Source organism: Genypterus blacodes, unplaced genomic scaffold, assembly GCF_046128005.1.
Source record: "Genypterus blacodes isolate CSIRO-AG114 ecotype Tasmania unplaced genomic scaffold, CSIRO-AGI_Gbla_v1 ptg000157l_1, whole genome shotgun sequence".
NCBI classification, from domain to species: Eukaryota; Metazoa; Chordata; class Actinopteri; order Ophidiiformes; family Ophidiidae; genus Genypterus; species Genypterus blacodes.
Window position 1 is genome coordinate 380,329 of NW_027466958.1, and position 24,023 is coordinate 404,351.

The window sequence follows — 24,023 nt, forward strand, 5'->3', positions numbered from 1 at the left end:
ATTTGGCAGACGCTTTTATACAAAGCGACTTACATTACATTATATTACCACCCTTCGCAGAGGGGGGAGCAATTGAGGGTTCGGTGCCTTGCTCAGGGGCACCTCGGCAGGGACTCGAACCGGCAACCCCCCGGTTGAGAGCGGAAGCTCTACCCACTCGACTACTGCCTCCCTCGAGTATAGTTCCCACTCACTAAAAACCATTATCCAGAGTATGAAAGAACGTCAGCGTATTCTTTAAGAAGCTTCAGCTCACTAGCTCCAATGATGACATCATATCTATCTGTCAATGTTACGTTTTGCTGTTCCATTGTGAAGTCTCACATTAAGTGTTTTGACAGTTGCAGTGCAAACAATTCAGCTGATGGTTTACATCAGCCGTCAAACATTATTTTCATCAGTTATTCTTTTGCTCAGTTATTATTACCACTTGTTACTGTTCCACATCAGTTCAGGTAACCACTCTGATCATATTCTCTCCCTCTAAGCTTCATGAAAAAAACAAAGAGCAGTCATCAATGACAGTGAATAGATGAACAAATCATTATTCACCATCAGCTTCATGCTCAGAGGAGAATATCACGACTCATCATCGTGGTTAGCGAGACCTCACACTTTAGAAACACATTTCTCAAGTCAGAAACTGTAGAAATGATCCCTGAATGTATAGTCTTAGTTTGAAGGAGGACCAGAACAGAACCTCATTCATGAGAAAGTCATTGTTACTTCAGGTTCCTCTTAACTTAACGCTACAATGGACGACTCATGAGACTAAACACAGGATTAAAACAATGCAGCATGAACACAACTCAGTAGCTCAGATGCACCTGAACACTTTTCATGTTATAGACCACAGTGGGTCCCAAGGCTGACAGTAATTAAACTGGTAGTGCTTAAACTAAATTAGTCTATGTATTGCCTGTTTTTCACAGTGTGATCTTGCTTTAAAGACTAACAACTGCAACACTCTTTCTGGCTCTGATGTAACATTTCTCTGACAGCTTTGGTTTAGCTTGGTTGTTACAATAAGTTAATGTTTCACATTAGTTAGGATAACAACTGTGATCATAATCTCTCCCTCAATACTTCTGACAGTTTTGATATAGCCTGATAGATTTCTTCACTTGGTAATGTATTTATGTTTCACATTAGTTCAGGTAACCACTCTGATCATATTCCCTCCCTCTAAGCTCCATAGAGAAGCAAAGAGCAGTCATCAATGACAGTGAATATTTGAATAAATCATTATTCACCATCAGCTTCATGCTCAGAGGAGAATATCACGACTCATCATCGTGGTTAGCGAGACCACACACTTTAGAAACACATTTCTCAAGTCAGAAACTATAGAAATGATCCCTGAAGGTATAGTCTTAGTTTGGAGGAGGACCAGGACAGAACCTCATTCATGAGAAAGTCATTGTTACTTCAGGTTCCTCTCTACTGTAACAGGGGGATTTGTCATTTTAAAGTGATCGTGGTAACAGCAGGGTGACAAAAGTAACACACATCACCAAAGGAACACACAATGATTTATCTTCAGCTGTGGTAACGAGTCTTCATTTAATTCTTTGAAGGATTCTTCAGACAATAAGTAACGTAAATAATGTATTGAAACAATTGTTAATGCTTTAGCTAAATGAGTCAAAGTTCTGTGTGGTTGTCTTCAGTTAGAGACCATATATCTGTTTCTACCTGTCTGTTTCACTGTGAGATCTTACCTGAAAGACCAACAGCTGCAATACCAGATTGAGTCTGAAGTAACACTTCAGTTTCTAGTAGATCTGCTCTGGTTTTACTTGGTTATTTTTAACTCAGTTGATTGTATTGATGTTTCACACTGAATATAACCACTCTGATCATATTCTCTTCCTCTATGCTTCATGAGAAAGCAAAGAGCAGTCATCAATGACAGTGAATACATGAACAAATCACTGTTCACCATCAGCTTCATGCTCAGAAGAGAATATCACGACTCATCATCGTGGGTAGCGAGACCACACACTTTAGAAACACATTTCTCAAGTCAGAAACTATAGAAATGATCCCTGAAAGTATAGTCTTAGTTTGGAGGAGGACCAGAACAGAACCTCATTCATGAGAAAGTCATTGTTACTTCAGGTTCCTCTCTACTGTAACAGGGGGATTTGTCATTTAAAGTGATCGTGGTAACAGCAGGGTGACAAAAGTAACACACATCACCAAAGGAACACACAATGAATTATTTTTCTCTACATTCTAGTAGTTCTCCTGGTTCTCAGGCTTCAACACGTTTTTAGATAGCAGTTACCGTTTTTGTGTTAGAGCCAGTTGTTCCACATGTGGTCTTCAGGTGTTTTCAGCCTTCAGACTTACTCATCTGTCTGTCTCTGCTTCATTGGTTGCACCTGTCATTTATAAACAATCAGCAGCTTCAAAGGATTTGAGCTTTAGCTGTCACTCAAACTGCTTCTAACTTCTTCATTCATTCAGGGACAGAAACCACTTCAACATTTTTCAGGCCTCAGTCTTTCGGGATCTTCAGCATTTAGCAAAACCCTTCAGTAGCTGCAATCATGGTGCATTTTCTTCAGGAAATGCATTTCTAGTTACCTTAGTTGTTAATGTTCTACATAAATAAAGATAACCACTCTGATCATATTCTCTTCCTCTATGCTTCATGAGAAAAAAAAGAGCAGTCATCAATGACAGTGAATACATGAAACAAATCACTGTTCACCATCAGCTTCATGCTCAGAGGAGAATATCACAACTCATCATCGTGGTTAGCGAGATCACACACTTTAGAAACACATTTCTCAAGTCAGAAACGATAGAAATGATCCCTGAAAGTATAGTCTTAGTTTGGAGGAGGACCAGAACAGAACCTCATTCATGAGAAAGTCATTGTTACTTCAGGTTCCTCTTAACATAATGGTAGAATGGACGACTCATGAGACTAAACACAGCATGAAAACAATGCAGCATGAACCAAACTCAGTATCTCAGATGCACCTGAACACTTTTCATGTTATAGACCACAGTGAGTCCCAAGGCAGATTAGTCTATGTATTGCCTCTGTTTCACAGTGTGATCTTGCTTTTAAGACTAACAACTGCAACACTCTTTCTGGCTCTGATGTAACATTTTTCTGACAGCTTTGGTTTAGCTTGGTTGTTACAAATAGTTAATGTTTCACATTAGTTAGGATAACAACTGTGATCATAATCTCTCCCTCAATACTTCTGAAAGTTTTGATATAGCTTGACAGACTTCTTCACTTGGTAATTTATTTATGATTCACATTAGTTCAGGTAACCACTCTGATCATATTCCCTCCCTCTAAGCTCCATAAAGAAGCAAAGAGCAGTCATCAATGACAGTGAATATTTGAATAAATCATTATTCACCATCAGCTTCATGCTCAGAAGAGAATATCACGACTCAACATCGTGGTTAGCGAGACCACACAGTTTAGAAACACATTTCTCAAGTCAGAAACTATAGAAATGATCCCTGAAAGTATAGTCTTAGTTTGAAGGAGGACCAGAACAGAACCTCATTCATGAGAAAGTCATTGTTACTTCAGGTTCCTCTTAACTTAACGCTACAATGGACGACTCATGAGACTAAACACAGCATGAAAACAATGCAGCATGAACACAACTCAGTATCTCAGCTGCACCTGAAGACATTTCAATGTTACAGACCACAATGAGAAGAAAGACAGAAATGGCTCTAACCATGCGTGGCTGCACCTGTCGTTGATTAACAAACAGCAGCTTTAAAAGATTTGAGCTCTAGCTTTCACTCAAACTGCTTGTAATTGCTTCATTCTTTCAGGCACAGAAACCATTAGATATTTTTCAGGCCTTCACACTTCAGTCTTTCAGGCAATCGAGGAAAACCTTTCAGTTACTGCATTACAGCACATCTTCTTCTAGTTACTTTACTTGTGTTCAGCCTTAATATCTCACATTAGTTCAGGTAACCACTCTGATCATATTCTCTTCCTCTATGCTTCATGAAGAAAACAAAGAGCAGTCATCAATGACAGTGAATACATGAACAAATCACTGTTCACCATCAGCTTCATGCTCAGAGGAGAATATCACGACTCATCATCATGGTTAGCGAGACCACACACTTTAGAAACACATTTCTCAAGTCAGAAACTATAGAAATGATCCCTGAAAGTATAGTCTTAGTTTGGAGGAGGACCAGAACAGAACCTCATTCATGAGAAAGTCATTGTTACTTCAGGTTCCTCTCTACTGTAACAGGGGGATTTGTCATTTTAAGTTAACAGCACGGTGACAAAAGTAACACACATCATCAAAGGAACACACAATGATTTATTTTTCTCTACATTCTAGAAGTTCTCCTGGTTCTCAGGCTTCAACACCTTTTCAGATAGCAGTTACAGTTTTTATGTTAGAGCCAGTTGTTCCACATGTGGTCTTCAGGTGTTCAAGCCTTCAGACTGACTCAGCTCTCTTTCTCTGCTTCATTGGCTGCACCTGTCGTTTATAAACAATCGGCAGCTTCAAAGGATTTGAGCCTTACCTGTCACTCAAACTGCTTCTAACTTCTTCATTCATTCAGGGACAGAAACCACTTCAACATTTTCCAGGCTTCAGTCTTTCGGGCTCTTCAGCATTTGGCAAAACCCTTCAGTAGTTGCAATCAGGGTGCATTTTCTTCAGGAAATGTGTTTCTAGTTACCTTAATGATGTTTGACATAAATAAAGATAACCACTCTGATCATATTCTCTTCCTCTATGCTTCATGAGAAAACAAAGAGCAGTCATCAATGACAGTGAATATGTGAAGCAAATCATTATTCACCATCAGCTTCATGCTCAGAGGAGAATATCACGGCTCATCATCGTGGTTAGCGAGACCACACACGTTAGAAACACATTTCTCAAGACAGAAACTATAGAAATGATCCCTGAAAGTAAAGTCTTAGTTTGGAGGAGGACCAGAACAGAACCTCATTCATGAAAAAGTCATTGTTACTTCAGGTTCCTCTCTACTGTAACAGGGGGATTTGTCATTTTAAAGTGATCGTGGTAACAGCAGGGTGACAAAAGTAACACACATCCCCAAAGGAACACACAATGAATTAATTTTCCAAGTGTGGTGACAAGTCTTAATCTAAATCTTTGAAGGATTCTTTAGACAATGAGTTATGTAGAAAATGTATTGAAACAACTGTTAATGCTTTAGCTAAATGAGTCAAAGTTCTGTGTGGTTGTCTTCAGTTAGAGACCATATATCTGTATCTACCTGTCTGTTTCACTGTGAGATCTTACCTGAAAGACCAACAGCTGCAATACCAGATTGAGTCTGAAGTAACACTTCAGTTTCTGGTAGATCTGCTTTGGTTTGACCTGGTTATTTTTAACTCAGTTGATTGTATTGATGTTTCACACTGAAGATAACCACTCTGATCATATTCTCTTCCTCTATGCTTCATGAGAAAACAAAGAGCAGTCATCAATGACAGTGAATACATGAACAAATCACTGTTCACCATCAGCTTCATGCTCAGAGGAGAATATCACGACTCATCATCGTGGGTAGCGAGATCACACACTTTAGAAACACATTTCTCAAGTCAGAAACTATAGAAATGATTCCTGAAAGTATAGTCTTAGTTTGGAGGAGGACCAGAACAGAACCTCATTCATGAGAAAGTCATTGTTACTTCAGGTTCCTCTCTACTGTAACAGGGGGATTTGTCATTTTAAGTTAACAGCAGGATGACAAAAGTAACACACATCATCAAAGGAACACACAATGCTTTATTTTTCTCTACATTCTAGAAGTTCTCCTGGTTCTCAGGCTTCAACACCTTTTCAGATAGCAGTTACAGTTTTTATGTTAGAGCCAGTTGTTCCACATGTGGTCTTCAGGTGTTCAAGCCTTCAGACTGACTCAGCTTTCTTTCTCTGCTTCATTGGCTGAACCTGTCGTTAAGAAACAATCGGCAGCTACGAAGGATTTGAGCTTTAGCTGTCACTCATACTGCTTCTAACTTCTTCATTCATTCAGGGACAGAAACCACTTCAACATTTTTCAGGCTTCAGTCTTTCGACTCTTCAGCATTTAGCAAAACCCTTCAGTAGTTGCAATCACGGCGCATTTTCTTCAGGAAATGCATTTCTAGTTACCTTAGTTGTTAATGTTCTACATAAATAAAGATAACCACTCTGATCATATTCTCTTCCTCTATGCTTCATGAGAAAGCAAAGAGCAGTCATCAATGACAGTAAATGTGATGCAAATCACTGTTCACCATCAGCTTCATGCTCAGAGGAGAATATCACGACTCATCATCGTGGTTAGCGAGACCACACACTTTAGAAACACATTTCTCAAGTCAGAAACTATAGAAATGATCCCTGAAAATATAGTCTTAGTTTGGAGGAGGACCAGAACAGAACCTCATTCATGAGAAAGTCATTGTTACTTCAGGTTCCTCTCTACTGTAACAGGGGGATTTGTCATTTTATGTTAACAGCAGGGTGACAAACAAACAATGCAGCATGAACCAAACTCAGTATCTCAGATGCACCTGAACACATTTCATGTTACAGACCACAGTGAGTCCCAAGGCAGATTAGTCTATGTATTGCCTCTGTTTCACAGTGTGATCTTGCTTTAAAGACTAACAACTGCTACACTCTTTCTGGCTCTAATGTCACTATTTTCTGACAGCTTTGGTTTAGCTTGGTTGTTACAATAAGTTAATGTTTCACATTAGTTAGGATAACAACTGTGATCATAATCTCTCCCTCAATACTTATGACACTTTTGATATAGCTTGATAGATTTCTTCACTTGGTAATGTATTTATGTTTCACATTAGTTCAGGTAACCACTCTGATCATATTCTCTTCCTCTATGCTTCATGAGAAAACAAAGAGCAGTCATCAATGACAGTGAATATGTGTGACAAATCACTGTTCACCATCAGCTTCATGCTCAGAGGAGAATATCACGACTCATCATCGTGGTTAGCGAGACCACACACGTTAGAAACACATTTCTCAAGTCAGAAACTATAGAAATGATCCCTGAAAGTATAGTCTTAGTTTGGAGGAGGACCAGAACAGAACCTCATTCATGAGAAAGTCATTGTTACTTCAGGTTCCTCTTAACATAATGGTAGAATGGACGACTCATGAGACTAAACATAGCATGAAAACAATGCAGCATGAACACAACTCAGTATCTCAGATGCACCTGAACACTTTTAATGTTATAGACCACAATGAGAAGAAAGACAGAAATGGCTCTAACCATGCGTGGCTGCACCTGTCGTTGATTAACAAACAGCAGCTTTAAAAGATTTGAGCTCTAGCTGTCACTCAAACTGCTTGTAATTGCTTTATTCTTTCAGGCACAGAAACCATTAGATATTTTTCAGGCCTTCACACTTCAGTCTTTCAGGCAATTCAGCAAAACCTTTCAGTAACTGCATTACAGCACATCTTCTTCTAGTTACTTTACTTGTGTTCAGCCTTATTATCTCACATTAGTTCAGGTAACCACTCTGATCATATTCTCTTCCTCTATGCTTCATGAAGAAAACAAAGAGCAGTCATCAATGACAGTGAATACATGAACAAATCATTATTCACCATCAGCTTCATGCTCAGAGGAGAATATCACGACTCATCATCATGGTTAGCGAGACCACACACTTTAGAAACACATTTCTCAAGTCAGAAACTATAGAAATGATCCCTGAAAGTATAGTCTTAGTTTGGAGGTGGACCAGAACAGAACCTCATTCATGAGAAAGTCATTGTTACTTCAGGTTCCTCTCTACTGTAACAGGGGGATTTGTCATTTTAAGTTAACAGCACGGTGACAAAAGTAACACACATCATCAAAGGAACACACAATGATTTATTTTTCTCTACATTCTAGAAGTTCTCCTGGTTCTCAGGCTTCAACACCTTTTCAGATAGCAGTTACAGTTTTTATGTTAGAGCCAGTTGTTCCACATGTGGTCTTCAGGTGTTCAAGCCTTCAGACTGACTCAGCTCTCTTTCTCTGCTTCATTGGCTGCACCTGTCGTTTATAAACAATCGGCAGCTTCAAAGGATTTGAGCCTTACCTGTCACTCAAACTGCTTCTAACTTCTTCATTCATTCAGGGACAGAAACCACTTCAACATTTTTCAGGCCTCAGTCTTTTGGGCTCTTCAGCATTTGGCAAAACCCTTCAGTAGTTGCAATCATGGTGCATTTTCTTCAGGAAATGTGTTTCTAGTTACCTTAATGATGTTTGACATAAATAAAGATAACCACTCTGATCATATTCTCTTCCTCTATGCTTCATGAGAAAACAAAGAGCAGTCATCAATGACAGTGAATATGTGAAGCAGATCACTGTTCACCATCAGCTTCATGCTCAGAGGAGAATATCACGACTCATCATCGTGGTTAGCGAGCCCACACACTTTAGAAACACATTTCTCAAGTCAGAAACTATAGAAATGATCCCTGAAAGTATAGTCTTAGTTTGGAGGAGGACCAGAACAGAACCTCATTCATGAGAAAGTCATTGTTACTTCAGGTTCCTCTCTACTGTAACAGGGGGATTTGTCATTTTAAAGTGATCGTGGTAACAGCAGGGTGACAAAAGTAACACACATCCCCAAAGGGACACACAATGAATTAATTTTCCAAGTGTGGTGACAAGTCTTAATCTAAATCTTTGAAGGATTCTTTAGACAATGAGTTATGTACAAAATGTATTGAAACAACTGTTAATGCTTTAGCTAAATGAGTCAAAGTTCTGTGTGGTTGTCTTCAGTTAGAGACCATATATCTGTATCCACCTGTCTGTTTCACTGTGAGATCTCACCTGAAAGACCAACAGCTGCAATACCAGATTGAGTCTGAAGTAACACTTCAGTTTCTAGAAGATCTGCTTTGGTTTGACCTGGTTATTTTTAACTCAGTTGAATGTATTGATGTTTCACACTGAAGATAACCACTCTGATCATATTCTCTTCCTCTATGCTTCATGAGAAAACAAAGAGCAGTCATCAATGACAGTGAATACATGAAACAAATCATTATTCACCGTCAGCTTCATGCTCAGAGGAGAATATCACGACTCATCATCGTGGGTAGCGAGACCACACACTTTAGAAACACATTTCTCAAGTCAGAAACTATAGAAATGATCCCTGAAAGTATAGTCTTAGTTTGAAGGAGGACCAGAACAGAACCTCATTCATGAGAAAGTCATTGTTACTTCAGGTTCCTCTTAACTTAACGCTACAATGGACGACTCATGAGACTAAACACAGCATGAAAACAATGCAGCATGAACACAACTCAGTATCTCAGATGCACCTGAACACTTTTCATGTTATAGACCACAATGAGAAGAAAGACAGAAATGGCTCTAACCATGCGTGGCTGCACCTGTCGTTGATTAACAAACAGCAGCTTTAAAAGATTTGAGCTCTAGCTTTCACTCAAACTGCTTGTAATTGCTTCATTCTTTCAGGCACAGAAACCATTAGATATTTTTCAGGCCTTCACACTTCAGTCTTTCAGGCAATCGAGGAAAACCTTTCAGTAACTGCAATTACAGCACATCTTCTTCTAGTTACTTTACTTGTGTTCAGCCTTATTATCTCACATTAGTTCAGGTAACCACTCTGATCATATTCTCTTCCTCTATGCATCATGAAGAAAACAAAGAGCAGTCATCAATGACAGTGAATACATGAACAAATCACTGTTCACCATCAGCTTCATGCTCAGAGGAGAATATCACAACTCATCATCATGGTTAGCGAGACCACACACTTTAGAAACACATTTCTCAAGTCAGAAACTATAGAAATGATCTCTGAAAGTATAGTCTTAGTTTGGAGGTGGACCAGAACAGAACCTCATTCATGAGAAAGTCATTGTTACTTCAGGTTCCTCTCTACTGTAACAGGGGGATTTGTCATTTTAAGTTAACAGCACGGTGACAAAAGTAACACACATCATCAAAGGAACACACAATGATTTATTTTTCTCTACATTCTAGAAGTTCTCCTGGTTCTCAGGCTTCAACACCTTTTCAGATAGCAGTTACAGTTTTTATGTTAGAGCCAGTTGTTCCACATGTGGTCTTCAGGTGTTCAAGCCTTCAGACTGACTCAGCTCTCTTTCTCTGCTTCATTGGCTGCACCTGTCGTTTATAAACAATCGGCAGCTTCAAAGGATTTGAGCCTTACCTGTCACTCAAACTGCTTCTAACTTCTTCATTCATTCAGGGACAGAAACCACTTCAACATTTTTCAGGCCTCAGTCTTTTGGGCTCTTCAGCATTTGGCAAAACCCTTCAGTAGTTGCAATCATGGTGCATTTTCTTCAGGAAATGTGTTTCTAGTTACCTTAATGATGTTTGACATAAATAAAGATAACCACTCTGATCATATTCTCTTCCTCTATGCTTCATGAGAAAACAAAGAGCAGTCATCAATGACAGTGAATATGTGAAGCAGATCACTGTTCACCATCAGCTTCATGCTCAGAGGAGAATATCACGACTCATCATCGTGGTTAGCGAGCCCACACACTTTAGAAACACATTTCTCAAGTCAGAAACTATAGAAATGATCCCTGAAAGTATAGTTTTAGTTTGGAGGAGGACCAGAACAGAACCTCATTCATGAGAAAGTCATTGTTACTTCAGGTTCCTCTTAACTTAACGCTACAATGGACGACTCATGAGACTAAACACAGCATGAAAACAATGCAGCATGAACACAACTCAGTATCTCAGATGCACCTGAACACTTTTCATGTTATAGACCACAATGAGAAGAAAGACAGAAATGGCTCTAACCATGCGTGGCTGCACCTGTCGTTGATTAACAAACAGCAGCTTTAAAAGATTTGAGCTCTAGCTTTCACTCAAACTGCTTGTAATTGCTTCATTCTTTCAGGCACAGAAACCATTAGATATTTTTCAGGCCTTCACACTTCAGTCTTTCAGGCAATCGAGGAAAACCTTTCAGTAACTGCAATTACAGCACATCTTCTTCTAGTTACTTTACTTGTGTTCAGCCTTATTATCTCACATTAGTTCAGGTAACCACTCTGATCATATTCTCTTCCTCTATGCATCATGAAGAAAACAAAGAGCAGTCATCAATGACAGTGAATACATGAACAAATCACTGTTCACCATCAGCTTCATGCTCAGAGGAGAATATCACAACTCATCATCATGGTTAGCGAGACCACACACTTTAGAAACACATTTCTCAAGTCAGAAACTATAGAAATGATCCCTGAAAGTATAGTCTTAATTCGGAGGAGGACCAGAACAGAACCTCATTCATGAGAAAGTCATTGTTACTTCAGGTTCCTCTCTACTGTAACAGGGGGATTTGTCATTTTAAGTTAACAGCACGGTGACAAAAGTAACACACATCATCAAAGGAACACACAATGAATTATTTTTCTCTACATTCTAGAAGTTCTCCTGGTTCTCAGGCTTCAACACGTTTTCAGATAGCAGTTACATTTTTTATGTTAGAGCCAGTTGTTCCACATGTGATCTTCAGGTGTTCAAGCCTTCAGACTGACTCAGCTCTCTTTCTCTGCTTCATTGGCTGCACCTGTCGTTTATAAACAATCGGCAGCTTCAAAGGATTTGAGCCTTACCTGTCACTCAAACTGCTTCTAACTTCTTCATTCATTCAGGGACAGAAACCACTTCAACATTTTCCAGGCTTCAGTCTTTCGGGCTCTTCAGCATTTGGCAAAACCTTTCAGTAGTTGCAATCAGGGTGCATTTTCTTCAGGAAATGTGTTTCTAGTTACCTTAATGATGTTTGACATAAATAAAGATAACCACTCTGATCATATTCTCTTCCTCTATGCTTCATGAGAAAACAAAGAGCAGTCATCAATGACAGTGAGTATGTGAAGCAAATCATTATTCACCATCAGCGTCATGCTCAGAGGAGAATATCACGGCTCATCATCGTGGTTAGCGAGACCACACACTTTAGAAACACATTTCTCAAGTCAGATACTATAGAAATGATCCCTGAAAGTATAGTCTTAGTTTGGAGGAGGACCAGAACAGAACCTCATTCATGAGAAAGTCATTGTTACTTCAGGTTCCTCTCTACTGTAACAGGGGGATTTGTCATTTTAAGTTAACAGCACGGTGACAAAAGTAACACACATCATCAAAGGAACACACAATGATTTATTTTTCTCTACATTCTAGAAGTTCTCCTGGTTCTCAGGCTTCAACACCTTTTCAGATAGCAGTTACAGTTTTTATGTTAGAGCCAGTTGTTCCACATGTGGTCTTCAGGTGTTCAAGCCTTCAGACTGACTCAGCTCTCTTTCTCTGCTTCATTGGCTGCACCTGTCGTTTATAAACAATCGGCAGCTTCAAAGGATTTGAGCCTTACCTGTCACTCAAACTGCTTCTAACTTCTTCATTCATTCAGGGACAGAAACCACTTCAACATTTTTCAGGCCTCAGTCTTTTGGGCTCTTCAGCATTTGGCAAAACCCTTCAGTAGTTGCAATCATGGTGCATTTTCTTCAGGAAATGTGTTTCTAGTTACCTTAATGATGTTTGACATAAATAAAGATAACCACTCTGATCATATTCTCTTCCTCTATGCTTCATGAGAAAACAAAGAGCAGTCATCAATGACAGTGAATATGTGAAGCAGATCACTGTTCACCATCAGCTTCATGCTCAGAGGAGAATATCACGACTCATCATCGTGGTTAGCGAGCCCACACACTTTAGAAACACATTTCTCAAGTCAGAAACTATAGAAATGATCCCTGAAAGTATAGTTTTAGTTTGGAGGAGGACCAGAACAGAACCTCATTCATGAGAAAGTCATTGTTACTTCAGGTTCCTCTTAACTTAACGCTACAATGGACGACTCATGAGACTAAACACAGCATGAAAACAATGCAGCATGAACACAACTCAGTATCTCAGATGCACCTGAACACTTTTCATGTTATAGACCACAATGAGAAGAAAGACAGAAATGGCTCTAACCATGCGTGGCTGCACCTGTCGTTGATTAACAAACAGCAGCTTTAAAAGATTTGAGCTCTAGCTTTCACTCAAACTGCTTGTAATTGCTTCATTCTTTCAGGCACAGAAACCATTAGATATTTTTCAGGCCTTCACACTTCAGTCTTTCAGGCAATCGAGGAAAACCTTTCAGTAACTGCAATTACAGCACATCTTCTTCTAGTTACTTTACTTGTGTTCAGCCTTATTATCTCACATTAGTTCAGGTAACCACTCTGATCATATTCTCTTCCTCTATGCATCATGAAGAAAACAAAGAGCAGTCATCAATGACAGTGAATACATGAACAAATCACTGTTCACCATCAGCTTCATGCTCAGAGGAGAATATCACAACTCATCATCATGGTTAGCGAGACCACACACTTTAGAAACACATTTCTCAAGTCAGAAACTATAGAAATGATCCCTGAAAGTATAGTCTTAGTTTGGAGGAGGACCAGAACAGAACCTCATTCATGAGAAAGTCATTGTTACTTCAGGTTCCTCTCTACTGTAACAGGGGGATTTGTCATTTTAAGTTAACAGCAGGATGACAAAAGTAACACACATCATCAAAGGAACACACAATGCTTTATTTTTCTCTACATTCTAGAAGTTCTCCTGGTTCTCAGGCTTCAACACCTTATCAGATAGCAGTTACAGTTTTTATGTTAGAGCCAGTTGTTCCACATGTGGTCTTCAGGTGTTCAAGCCTTCAGACTGACTCAGCTTTCTTTCTCTGCTTCATTGGCTGCACCTGTCGTTAAGAAACAATCGGCAGCTACGAAGGATTTGAGCTTTAGCTGTCACTCATACTGCTTCTAACTTCTTCATTCATTCAGGGACAGAAACCACTTCAACATTTTTCAGGCCTCAGTCTTTCGGGCTCTTCAGCATTTAGCAAAACCCTTCAGTAGCTGCAATCACAGAGCATTTTCTTCAGGAAATGCATTTCTAGTTACCTTAGTTGTTAATGTTCTACATAAATAAAGATAACCACTCTGATCATATTCTCTTCCTCTATGCTTCATGAGAAAGCAAAGAGCAGTCATCAATGACAGTGAATGTGATGCAAATCACTGTTCACCATCAGCTTCATGCTCAGAGGAGAATATCACGACTCATCATCATGGTTAGCGAGACCACACACTTTAGAAACACATTTCTCAAGTCAGAAACTATAGAAATGATCCCTGAAAGTATAGTCTTAGTTTGGAGGAGGACCAGAACAGAACCTCATTCATGAGAAAGTCATTGTTACTTCAGGTTCCTCTCTACTGTAACAGGGGGATTTGTCATTTTATGTTAACAGCAGGGTGACAAACAAACAATGCAGCATGAACCAAACTCAGTATCTCAGATGCACCTGAACACATTTCATGTTATAGACCACAGTGAGTCCCAAGGCAGATTAGTCTATGTATTGCCTCTGTTTCACAGTGTGATCTTGCTTTAAAGACTAACAACTGCTACACTCTTTCTGGCTCTAATGTCACTATTTTCTGACAGCTTTGGTTTAGCTTGGTTGTTACAAATAGTTAATGTTTCACATTAGTTAGGATAACAACTGTGATCATAATCTCTCCCTCAATACTTATGACAGTTTTGATATAGCTTGATAGATTTCTTCACTTGGTAATGTATTTATGTTTCATATTAGTTCAGGTAACCACTCTGATCATATTCTCTTCCTCTATGCTTCATGAGAAAACAAAGAGCAGTCATCAATGACAGTGAATACATGGAACAAATCATTATTCACCATCAGCTTCATGCTCAGAGGAGAATATCACGACTCATCATCATGGTTAGCGAGACCACACACTTTAGAAACACATTTCTCAAGTCAGAAACTATAGAAATGATCCCTGAAAGTATAGTCTTAATTCGGAGGAGGACCAGAACAGAACCTCATTCATGAGAAAGTCATTGTTACTTCAGGTTCCTCTCTACTGTAACAGGGGGATTTGTCATTTTAAGTTAACAGCACGGTGACAAAAGTAACACACATCATCAAAGGAACACACAATGAATTATTTTTCTCTACATTCTAGAAGTTCTCCTGGTTCTCAGGCTTCAACACGTTTTCAGATAGCAGTTACATTTTTTATGTTAGAGCCAGTTGTTCCACATGTGATCTTCAGGTGTTCAAGCCTTCAGACTGACTCAGCTCTCTTTCTCTGCTTCATTGGCTGCACCTGTCGTTTATAAACAATCGGCAGCTTCAAAGGATTTGAGCCTTACCTGTCACTCAAACTGCTTCTAACTTCTTCATTCATTCAGGGACAGAAACCACTTCAACATTTTCCAGGCTTCAGTCTTTCGGGCTCTTCAGCATTTGGCAAAACCTTTCAGTAGTTGCAATCAGGGTGCATTTTCTTCAGGAAATGTGTTTCTAGTTACCTTAATGATGTTTGACATAAATAAAGATAACCACTCTGATCATATTCTCTTCCTCTATGCTTCATGAGAAAACAAAGAGCAGTCATCAATGACAGTGAGTATGTGAAGCAAATCATTATTCACCATCAGCGTCATGCTCAGAGGAGAATATCACGGCTCATCATCGTGGTTAGCGAGACCACACACTTTAGAAACACATTTCTCAAGTCAGATACTATAGAAATGATCCCTGAAAGTATAGTCTTAGTTTGGAGGAGGACCAGAACAGAACCTCATTCATGAGAAAGTCATTGTTACTTCAGGTTCCTCTCTACTGTAACAGGGGGATTTGTCATTTTAAAGTGATCGTGGTAACAGCAGGGTGACAAAAGTAACACACATCCCCAAAGGGACACACAATGAATTAATTTTCCAAGTGTGGTGACAAGTCTTAATCTAAATCTTTGAAGGATTCTTTAGACAATGAGTTATGTAGAAAATGTATTGAAACAACTGTTAATGCTTTAGCTAAATGAGTCAAAGTTCTGTGTGGTTGTCTTCAGTTAGAGACCATATATCTGTTTCTACCTGTCTGTTTCACTGTGAGATCTTACCTGAAAGACCAACAGCTGCAATACCAGATTGAGTCTGAAGTAACACTTCAGTTTCTAGTAGATCTGCTTTGGTTTGACCTGGTTATTTTTAACTCAGTTGATTGTATTGATGTTTCACACTGAAGATAACCACTCTGATCATATTCTCTTCCTCTATGCTTCATGAGAAAGCAAAGAGCAGTCATCAATGACAGTGAATACATGAACAAATCACTGTTCACCATCAGCTTCATGCTCAGAGGAGAATATCACGACTCATCATCGTGGGTAGCGAGATCACACACTTTAGAAACACATTTCTCAAGTCAGAAACTATAGAAATGATCCCTGAAAGTATAGTCTTAGTTTGGAGGAGGACCAGAACAGAACCTCATTCATGAGAAAGTCATTGTTACTTCAGGTTCCTCTCTACTGTAACAGGGGGATTTGTCATTTTAAGTTAACAGCAGGATGACAAAAGTAACACACATCATCAAAGGAACACACAATGCTTTATTTTTCTCTACATTCTAGAAGTTCTCCTGGTTCTCAGGCTTCAACACCTTTTCAGATAGCAGTTACAGTTTTTATGTTAGAGCCAGTTGTTCCACATGTGGTCTTCAGGTGTTCAAGCCTTCAGACTGACTCAGCTTTCTTTCTCTGCTTCATTGGCTGCACCTGTCGTTTATAAACAATCGGCAGCTTCAAAAGATTTGAGCCTTACCTGTCACTCAAACTGCTTCTAACTTCTTCATTCATTCAGGGACAGAAACCACTTCAACATTTTCCAGGCTTCAGTCTTTCGGGCTCTTCAGCATTTAGCAAAACCCTTCAGTAGCTGCAATCATGGTGCATTTTCTTCAGGAAATGCATTTCTAGTTACCTTAGTTGTTAATGTTCTACATAAATAAAGATAACCACTCTGATCATATTCTCTTCCTCTATGCTTCATGAGAAAGCAAAGAGCAGTCATCAATGACAGTGAATGTGATGCAAATCACTGTTCACCATCAGCTTCATGCTCAGAGGAGAATATCACAACTCATCATCGTGGTTAGCGAGACCACACACGTTAGAAACACATTTCTCAAGTCAGAAACTATAGAAATGATCCCTGAAAGTATAGTCTTAGTTTGGAGGAGGACCAGAACAGAACCTCATTCATGAGAAAGTCATTGTTACTTCAGGTTCCTCTTAACTTAACGCTACAATGGACGACTCATGAGACTAAACACAGGATTAAAACAATGCAGCATGAACACAACTCAGTATCTCAGCTGCAACTGAAGACATTTTAATGTTATAAACCACAATGAGAAGAAAGACAGAAATGGCTCTAATCATGCGTGGCTGCACCTGTCGTTGATTAACAAACAGCAGCTTTAAAAGATTTGAGCTCTAGCTGTCACTCAAACTGCTTGTAATTGCTTTATTCTTTCAGGCACAGAAACCATTAGATATTTTTCAGGCCTTCACACTTCAGTCTTTCAGGCAATTCAGCAAAACCTTTCAGTAACTGCATTACAGCACATCTTCTTCTAGTTACTTTACTTGTGTTTAGCCTTAATATTTCACATTAGTTCAGGTAACCACTCTGATCATATTCTCTTCCTCTATGCTTCATGAAGAGAACAAAGAGCAGTCATCAATGACAGTGAATACATGAACAAATCACTGTTCACCATCAGCTTCATGCTCAGAGGAGAATATCACGACTCATCATCATGGTTAGCGAGACCACACACTTTAGAAACACATTTCTCAAGTCAGAAACTATAGAAATGATCCCTGAAAGTATAGTCTTAGTTTGGAGGAGGACCAGAACAGAACCTCATTCATGAGAAAGTCATTGTTACTTCAGGTTCCTCTCTACTGTAACAGGGGGATTTGTCATTTTAAGTTAACAGCACGGTGACAAAAGTAACACACATCATCAAAGGAACACACAATGAATTATTTTTCTCTACATTCTAGAAGTTCTCCTGGTTCTCAGGCTTCAACACCTTTTCAGATAGCAGTTACAGTTTTTATGTTAGAGCCAGTTGTTCCACATGTGGTCTTCAGGTGTTCAAGCCTTCAGACTGACTCAGCTCTCTTTCTCTGCTTCATTGGCTGCACCTGTCGTTTATAAACAATCGGCAGCTTCAAAGGATTTGAGCCTTACCTGTCACTCAAACTGCTTCTAACTTCTTCATTCATTCAGGGACAGAAACCACTTCAACATTTTCCAGGCTTCAGTCTTTCGGGCTCTTCAGCATTTGGCAAAACCTTTCAGTAGTTGCAATCAGGGTGCATTTTCTTCAGGAAATGTGTTTTTAGTTACCTTAATGATGTTTGACATAAATAAAGATAACCACTCTGATCATATTCTCTTCCTCTATGCTTCATGAGAAAGCGAAGAGCAGTCATCAATGACAGTGAATACATGAACAAATCACTGTTCACCATCAGCTTCATGCTCAGAGGAGAATATCATGACTCATCATCGTGGGTAGCGAGATCACACACTTTAGAAACACATTTCTCAAGTCAGAAACTATAGAAATGATTCCTGAAAGTATAGTCTTAGTTTGGAGGAGGACCAGAACAGAACCTCATTCATGAGAAAGTCATTGTTACTTCAGGTTCCTCTCTACTGTAACAGGGGGATTTGTCATTTTAAGTTAACAGCAGGATGACAAAAGTAACACACATCATCAAAGGAACACACAATGCTTTATTTTTCTCTACATTCTAGAAGTTCTCCTGGTTCTCAGGCTTCAACACCTTATCAGATAGCAGTTACAGTTTTTATGTTAGAGCCAGTTGTTCCACATGTGGTCTTCAGGTGTTCAAGCCTTCAGACTGACTCAGCTTTCTTTCTCTGCTTCATTGGCTGCACCTGTCGTTAAGAAACAATCGGCAGCTACGAAGGATTTGAGCTTTAGCTGTCACTCATACTGCTTCTAACTTCTTCATTCATTCAGGGACAGAAACCACTTCAACATTTTTCAGGCCTCAGTCTTTCGGGCTCTTCAGCATTTAGCAAAACCCTTCAGTAGCTGCAATCACAGAGCATTTTCTTCAGGAAATGCATTTCTAGTTACCTTAGTTGTTAATGTTCTACATAAATAAAGATAACCACTCTGATCATATTCTCTTCCTCTATGCTTCATGAGAAAGCAAAGAGCAGTCATCAATGACAGTGAATGTGATGCAAATCACTGTTCACCATCAGCTTCATGCTCAGAGGAGAATATCACGACTCATCATCATGGTTAGCGAGACCACACACTTTAGAAACACATTTCTCAAGTCAGAAACTATAGAAATGATCCCTGAAAGTATAGTCTTAGTTTGGAGGAGGACCAGAACAGAACCTCATTCATGAGAAAGTCATTGTTACTTCAGGTTCCTCTCTACTGTAACAGGGGGATTTGTCATTTTATGTTAACAGCAGGGTGACAAACAAACAATGCAGCATGAACCAAACTCAGTATCTCAGATGCACCTGAACACATTTCATGTTATAGACCACAGTGAGTCCCAAGGCAGATTAGTCTATGTATTGCCTCTGTTTCACAGTGTGATCTTGCTTTAAAGACTAACAACTGCTACACTCTTTCTGGCTCTAATGTCACTATTTTCTGACAGCTTTGGTTTAGCTTGGTTGTTACAAATAGTTAATGTTTCACATTAGTTAGGATAACAACTGTGATCATAATCTCTCCCTCAATACTTATGACAGTTTTGATATAGCTTGATAGATTTCTTCACTTGGTAATGTATTTATGTTTCATATTAGTTCAGGTAACCACTCTGATCATATTCTCTTCCTCTATGCTTCATGAGAAAACAAAGAGCAGTCATCAATGACAGTGAATACATGGAACAAATCATTATTCACCATCAGCTTCATGCTCAGAGGAGAATATCACGACTCATCATCATGGTTAGCGAGACCACACACTTTAGAAACACATTTCTCAAGTCAGAAACTATAGAAATGATCCCTGAAAGTATAGTCTTAATTCGGAGGAGGACCAGAACAGAACCTCATTCATGAGAAAGTCATTGTTACTTCAGGTTCCTCTCTACTGTAACAGGGGGATTTGTCATTTTAAGTTAACAGCACGGTGACAAAAGTAACACACATCATCAAAGGAACACACAATGAATTATTTTTCTCTACATTCTAGAAGTTCTCCTGGTTCTCAGGCTTCAACACGTTTTCAGATAGCAGTTACATTTTTTATGTTAGAGCCAGTTGTTCCACATGTGATCTTCAGGTGTTCAAGCCTTCAGACTGACTCAGCTCTCTTTCTCTGCTTCATTGGCTGCACCTGTCGTTTATAAACAATCGGCAGCTTCAAAGGATTTGAGCCTTACCTGTCACTCAAACTGCTTCTAACTTCTTCATTCATTCAGGGACAGAAACCACTTCAACATTTTCCAGGCTTCAGTCTTTCGGGCTCTTCAGCATTTGGCAAAACCTTTCAGTAGTTGCAATCAGGGTGCATTTTCTTCAGGAAATGTGTTTCTAGTTACCTTAATGATGTTTGACATAAATAAAGATAACCACTCTGATCATATTCTCTTCCTCTATGCTTCATGAGAAAGCAAAGAGCAGTCATCAATGACAGTGAATGTGATGCAAATCACTGTTCACCATCAGCTTCATGCTCAGAGGAGAATATCACAACTCATCATCGTGGTTAGCGAGACCACACACGTTAGAAACACATTTCTCAAGTCAGAAACTATAGAAATGATCCCTGAAAGTATAGTCTTAGTTTGGAGGAGGACCAGAACAGAACCTCATTCATGAGAAAGTCATTGTTACTTCAGGTTCCTCTTAACTTAACGCTACAATGGACGACTCATGAGACTAAACACAGGATTAAAACAATGCAGCATGAACACAACTCAGTATCTCAGCTGCAACTGAAGACATTTTAATGTTATAAACCACAATGAGAAGAAAGACAGAAATGGCTCTAATCATGCGTGGCTGCACCTGTCGTTGATTAACAAACAGCAGCTTTAAAAGATTTGAGCTCTAGCTGTCACTCAAACTGCTTGTAATTGCTTTATTCTTTCAGGCACAGAAACCATTAGATATTTTTCAGGCCTTCACACTTCAGTCTTTCAGGCAATTCAGCAAAACCTTTCAGTAACTGCATTACAGCACATCTTCTTCTAGTTACTTTACTTGTGTTTAGCCTTAATATTTCACATTAGTTCAGGTAACCACTCTGATCATATTCTCTTCCTCTATGCTTCATGAAGAAAACAAAGAGCAGTCATCAATGACAGTGAATACATGAACAAATCATTATTCACCATCAGCTTCATGCTCAGAGGAGAATGTCACAACTCATCATCATAGTTAGCAAGACTACACACTATAGAAACACATTTCTCAAGTCAGAAATTATAGAAATGATCCCTGAAAGTATAGTCTTAGTTTGGAGGTGGACCAGAACAGAACCTCATTCATGAGAAAGTCATTGTTACTTCAGGTTCCTCTCTACTGTAACAGGGGGATTTGTCATTTTAAGTTAACAGCACGGTGACAAAAGTAACACACATCATCGAAGGAACACACAATGATTTATTTAGGGAGGCAGTGGCTCAGTGGGTAGAGCTTCCGCTTGGGAACCCGAGGGTTGCCGGCTAAGCCCCTGCCAAGGTGCCCCTGAGCAAGGCACCGAACCCTCAATTGCTCCCCCCTCTGCGAAGGGTTGTAACTGTAATGTAAGTCGCTTTGGATAAAAGCGTCTGCCAAATGATCGTAATAATAATAATAATAATTTATTTTTCTCTACATTCTAGAAGTTCTCCTGGTTCTCAGGCTTCAACACGTTTTCAGATAGCAGTTACAGTTTTTATGTTAGAGCCACTTGTTCCACATGTGGTCTTCAGGTGTTTTCAGCCTTCAGACTGACTCAGCTCTCTTTCTCTGCTTCATTGGCTGCACCTGTCGTTTATAAACAATCGGCAGCTTCAAAGGATTTGAGCTTTAGCTGTCACTCAAACTGCTTCTAACTTCTTCATTCATTCAGGTACAGAAACCACTTCAACATTTTTCAGGCTTCAGTCTTTCGGGCTCTTCAGCATTTAGCAAAACCCTTCAGTAGTTGCAATCAGGACGCATTTTCTTCAGGAAATGCATTTCTAGTTACCTTAGTTGTTAATGTTTGACATAAATAACGATAACCACTCTGATCATATTCTCTTCCTCTATGCTTCATGAGAAAGCAAAGAGCAGTCATCAATGACAGTGAATATGTGAAGCAAATCATTATTCACCATCAGCTTCATGCTCAGAGGAGAATATCACGACTCATCATCGTGGTTAGCGAGACCACACACGTTAGAAACACATTTCTCAAGTCAGAAACTATAGAAATGATCCCTGAAAGTATAGTCTTAGTTTGGAGGAGGACCAGAACAGAACCTCATTCATGAGAAAGTCATTGTTACTTCAGGTTCCTCTTAACATAATGGTAGAATGGACGACTCATGAGACTAAACATAGCATGAAAACAATGCAGCATGAACACAACTCAGTATCTCAGATGCACCTGAACACTTTTAATGTTATAGACCACAATGAGAAGAAAGACAGAAATGGCTCTAACCATGCGTGGCTGCACCTGTCGTTGATTAACAAACAGCAGCTTTAAAAGATTTGAGCTCTAGCTGTCACTCAAACTGCTTGTAATTGCTTTATTCTTTCAGGCACGGAAACCATTAGATATTTTTCAGGCCTTCACACTTCAGTCTTTCAGGCAATTCAGCAAAACCTTTCAGTAACTGCATTACAGCACATCTTCTTCTAGTTACTTTACTTGTGTTTAGTCTTAATATTTCACATTAGTCCAGGTAACCACTCTGATCATATTCTCTTCCTCTATGCTTCATGAGAAAGCAAAGAGCAGTCATCAATGACAGTGAATACATGAAACAAATCATTATTCACCATCAGCTTCATGCTCAGAGGAGAATATCACAACTCATCATCGTGGTTAGCGAGATCACACACTTTAGAAACACATTTCTCAAGTCAGAAACTGCAGATATGATCCCTGAAAGTATAGTCTTAGTTTGGAGGAGGACCAGAACAGAACCTCATTCATGAGAAAGTCATTGTTACTTCAGGTTCCTCTCTACTGTAACAGGGGGATTTGTCATTTTATGTTAACAGCAGGGTGACAAACAAACAATGCAGCATGAACCCAACTCAGTATCTCAGATGCACCTGAAGACATTTCATGTTATAGACCACAGTGAGTCCCAAGGCAGATTAGTCTATGTATTGCCTCTGTTTCACAGTGTGATCTTGCTTTTAAGACTAACAACTGCAACACTCTTTCTGGCTCTAATGTCACTATTTTCTGACAGCTTTGGTTTAGCTTGGTTGTTACAAATAGTTAATGTTTCACATTAGTTAGGATAACAACTGTGATCATAATCTCTCCCTCAATACTTCTGAAAGTTTTGATATAGCTTGACAGACTTCTTCACTTGGTAATTTATTTATGATTCACATTAGTTCAGGTAACCACTCTGATCATATTCCCTCCCTCTAAGCTCCATAAAGAAGCAAAGAGCAGTCATCAATGACAGTGAATATTTGAATAAATCATTATTCACCATCAGCTTCATGCTCAGAGGAGAATATCACGACTCATCATCGTGGTTAGCGAGACCACACAGTTTAGAAACACATTTCTCAAGTCAGAAACTATAGAAATGATCCCTGAAAGTATAGTCTTAGTTTGAAGGAGGACCAGAACAGAACCTCATTCATGAGAAAGTCATTGTTACTTCAGGTTCCTCTTAACTTAACGCTACAATGGACGACTCATGAGACTAAACACAGCATGAAAACAATGCAGCATGAACACAACTCAGTATCTCAGCTGCACCTGAAGACATTTCAATGTTACAGACCACAATGAGAAGAAAGACAGAAATGGCTCT

General features: G+C 39.2%; 1 protein-coding gene and 33 non-coding genes across 35 annotated transcripts in view; 1 reads left to right on the forward strand and 33 right to left on the reverse strand.

The window, feature by feature from the left end:
- The window catches only part of LOC143013611 (calcium uptake protein 3, mitochondrial-like), a 50,040-nt gene that overhangs the window by 18,322 nt on the left and 7,695 nt on the right, over positions 1 to 24,023 (forward strand). The gene's annotated exons all lie outside the window — the stretch shown is intronic.
- LOC143013688 (small nucleolar RNA U3) lies at positions 459 to 674 on the reverse strand. The gene has a single exon (XR_012965204.1). It is a non-coding gene; the product is annotated as a small nucleolar RNA U3 (small nucleolar RNA).
- On the reverse strand, positions 1,161 to 1,375 carry LOC143013685 (small nucleolar RNA U3). The gene has a single exon (XR_012965200.1). It is a non-coding gene; the product is annotated as a small nucleolar RNA U3 (small nucleolar RNA).
- On the reverse strand, positions 1,850 to 2,064 carry LOC143013653 (small nucleolar RNA U3). The gene has a single exon (XR_012965169.1). It is a non-coding gene; the product is annotated as a small nucleolar RNA U3 (small nucleolar RNA).
- On the reverse strand, positions 2,626 to 2,841 carry LOC143013686 (small nucleolar RNA U3). Its single transcript, XR_012965201.1, has one exon. It is a non-coding gene; the product is annotated as a small nucleolar RNA U3 (small nucleolar RNA).
- Positions 3,297 to 3,511, reverse strand: LOC143013654 (small nucleolar RNA U3). The gene has a single exon (XR_012965170.1). It is a non-coding gene; the product is annotated as a small nucleolar RNA U3 (small nucleolar RNA).
- Positions 3,970 to 4,185, reverse strand: LOC143013666 (small nucleolar RNA U3). The gene has a single exon (XR_012965182.1). It is a non-coding gene; the product is annotated as a small nucleolar RNA U3 (small nucleolar RNA).
- Positions 4,734 to 4,949, reverse strand: LOC143013656 (small nucleolar RNA U3). Its single transcript, XR_012965172.1, has one exon. It is a non-coding gene; the product is annotated as a small nucleolar RNA U3 (small nucleolar RNA).
- Positions 5,426 to 5,640, reverse strand: LOC143013662 (small nucleolar RNA U3). The gene has a single exon (XR_012965178.1). It is a non-coding gene; the product is annotated as a small nucleolar RNA U3 (small nucleolar RNA).
- LOC143013677 (small nucleolar RNA U3) lies at positions 6,192 to 6,405 on the reverse strand. The gene has a single exon (XR_012965193.1). It is a non-coding gene; the product is annotated as a small nucleolar RNA U3 (small nucleolar RNA).
- LOC143013665 (small nucleolar RNA U3) lies at positions 6,865 to 7,080 on the reverse strand. The gene has a single exon (XR_012965181.1). It is a non-coding gene; the product is annotated as a small nucleolar RNA U3 (small nucleolar RNA).
- LOC143013642 (small nucleolar RNA U3) lies at positions 7,538 to 7,753 on the reverse strand. The gene has a single exon (XR_012965159.1). It is a non-coding gene; the product is annotated as a small nucleolar RNA U3 (small nucleolar RNA).
- On the reverse strand, positions 8,302 to 8,517 carry LOC143013648 (small nucleolar RNA U3). The gene has a single exon (XR_012965165.1). It is a non-coding gene; the product is annotated as a small nucleolar RNA U3 (small nucleolar RNA).
- LOC143013641 (small nucleolar RNA U3) lies at positions 8,994 to 9,209 on the reverse strand. Its single transcript, XR_012965158.1, has one exon. It is a non-coding gene; the product is annotated as a small nucleolar RNA U3 (small nucleolar RNA).
- LOC143013684 (small nucleolar RNA U3) lies at positions 9,668 to 9,883 on the reverse strand. Its single transcript, XR_012965199.1, has one exon. It is a non-coding gene; the product is annotated as a small nucleolar RNA U3 (small nucleolar RNA).
- Positions 10,432 to 10,647, reverse strand: LOC143013681 (small nucleolar RNA U3). Its single transcript, XR_012965196.1, has one exon. It is a non-coding gene; the product is annotated as a small nucleolar RNA U3 (small nucleolar RNA).
- LOC143013674 (small nucleolar RNA U3) lies at positions 11,106 to 11,321 on the reverse strand. Its single transcript, XR_012965190.1, has one exon. It is a non-coding gene; the product is annotated as a small nucleolar RNA U3 (small nucleolar RNA).
- On the reverse strand, positions 11,870 to 12,085 carry LOC143013668 (small nucleolar RNA U3). The gene has a single exon (XR_012965184.1). It is a non-coding gene; the product is annotated as a small nucleolar RNA U3 (small nucleolar RNA).
- Positions 12,634 to 12,849, reverse strand: LOC143013682 (small nucleolar RNA U3). The gene has a single exon (XR_012965197.1). It is a non-coding gene; the product is annotated as a small nucleolar RNA U3 (small nucleolar RNA).
- On the reverse strand, positions 13,308 to 13,523 carry LOC143013676 (small nucleolar RNA U3). The gene has a single exon (XR_012965192.1). It is a non-coding gene; the product is annotated as a small nucleolar RNA U3 (small nucleolar RNA).
- LOC143013649 (small nucleolar RNA U3) lies at positions 14,076 to 14,289 on the reverse strand. Its single transcript, XR_012965166.1, has one exon. It is a non-coding gene; the product is annotated as a small nucleolar RNA U3 (small nucleolar RNA).
- LOC143013657 (small nucleolar RNA U3) lies at positions 14,749 to 14,964 on the reverse strand. The gene has a single exon (XR_012965173.1). It is a non-coding gene; the product is annotated as a small nucleolar RNA U3 (small nucleolar RNA).
- Positions 15,513 to 15,728, reverse strand: LOC143013669 (small nucleolar RNA U3). The gene has a single exon (XR_012965185.1). It is a non-coding gene; the product is annotated as a small nucleolar RNA U3 (small nucleolar RNA).
- Positions 16,205 to 16,419, reverse strand: LOC143013655 (small nucleolar RNA U3). The gene has a single exon (XR_012965171.1). It is a non-coding gene; the product is annotated as a small nucleolar RNA U3 (small nucleolar RNA).
- On the reverse strand, positions 16,972 to 17,185 carry LOC143013664 (small nucleolar RNA U3). The gene has a single exon (XR_012965180.1). It is a non-coding gene; the product is annotated as a small nucleolar RNA U3 (small nucleolar RNA).
- On the reverse strand, positions 17,644 to 17,859 carry LOC143013672 (small nucleolar RNA U3). Its single transcript, XR_012965188.1, has one exon. It is a non-coding gene; the product is annotated as a small nucleolar RNA U3 (small nucleolar RNA).
- LOC143013673 (small nucleolar RNA U3) lies at positions 18,408 to 18,622 on the reverse strand. The gene has a single exon (XR_012965189.1). It is a non-coding gene; the product is annotated as a small nucleolar RNA U3 (small nucleolar RNA).
- Positions 19,175 to 19,388, reverse strand: LOC143013650 (small nucleolar RNA U3). The gene has a single exon (XR_012965167.1). It is a non-coding gene; the product is annotated as a small nucleolar RNA U3 (small nucleolar RNA).
- Positions 19,848 to 20,063, reverse strand: LOC143013658 (small nucleolar RNA U3). Its single transcript, XR_012965174.1, has one exon. It is a non-coding gene; the product is annotated as a small nucleolar RNA U3 (small nucleolar RNA).
- On the reverse strand, positions 20,612 to 20,825 carry LOC143013675 (small nucleolar RNA U3). Its single transcript, XR_012965191.1, has one exon. It is a non-coding gene; the product is annotated as a small nucleolar RNA U3 (small nucleolar RNA).
- On the reverse strand, positions 21,284 to 21,499 carry LOC143013690 (small nucleolar RNA U3). The gene has a single exon (XR_012965206.1). It is a non-coding gene; the product is annotated as a small nucleolar RNA U3 (small nucleolar RNA).
- Positions 22,253 to 22,468, reverse strand: LOC143013687 (small nucleolar RNA U3). The gene has a single exon (XR_012965202.1). It is a non-coding gene; the product is annotated as a small nucleolar RNA U3 (small nucleolar RNA).
- Positions 22,926 to 23,141, reverse strand: LOC143013659 (small nucleolar RNA U3). Its single transcript, XR_012965175.1, has one exon. It is a non-coding gene; the product is annotated as a small nucleolar RNA U3 (small nucleolar RNA).
- LOC143013651 (small nucleolar RNA U3) lies at positions 23,601 to 23,815 on the reverse strand. The gene has a single exon (XR_012965168.1). It is a non-coding gene; the product is annotated as a small nucleolar RNA U3 (small nucleolar RNA).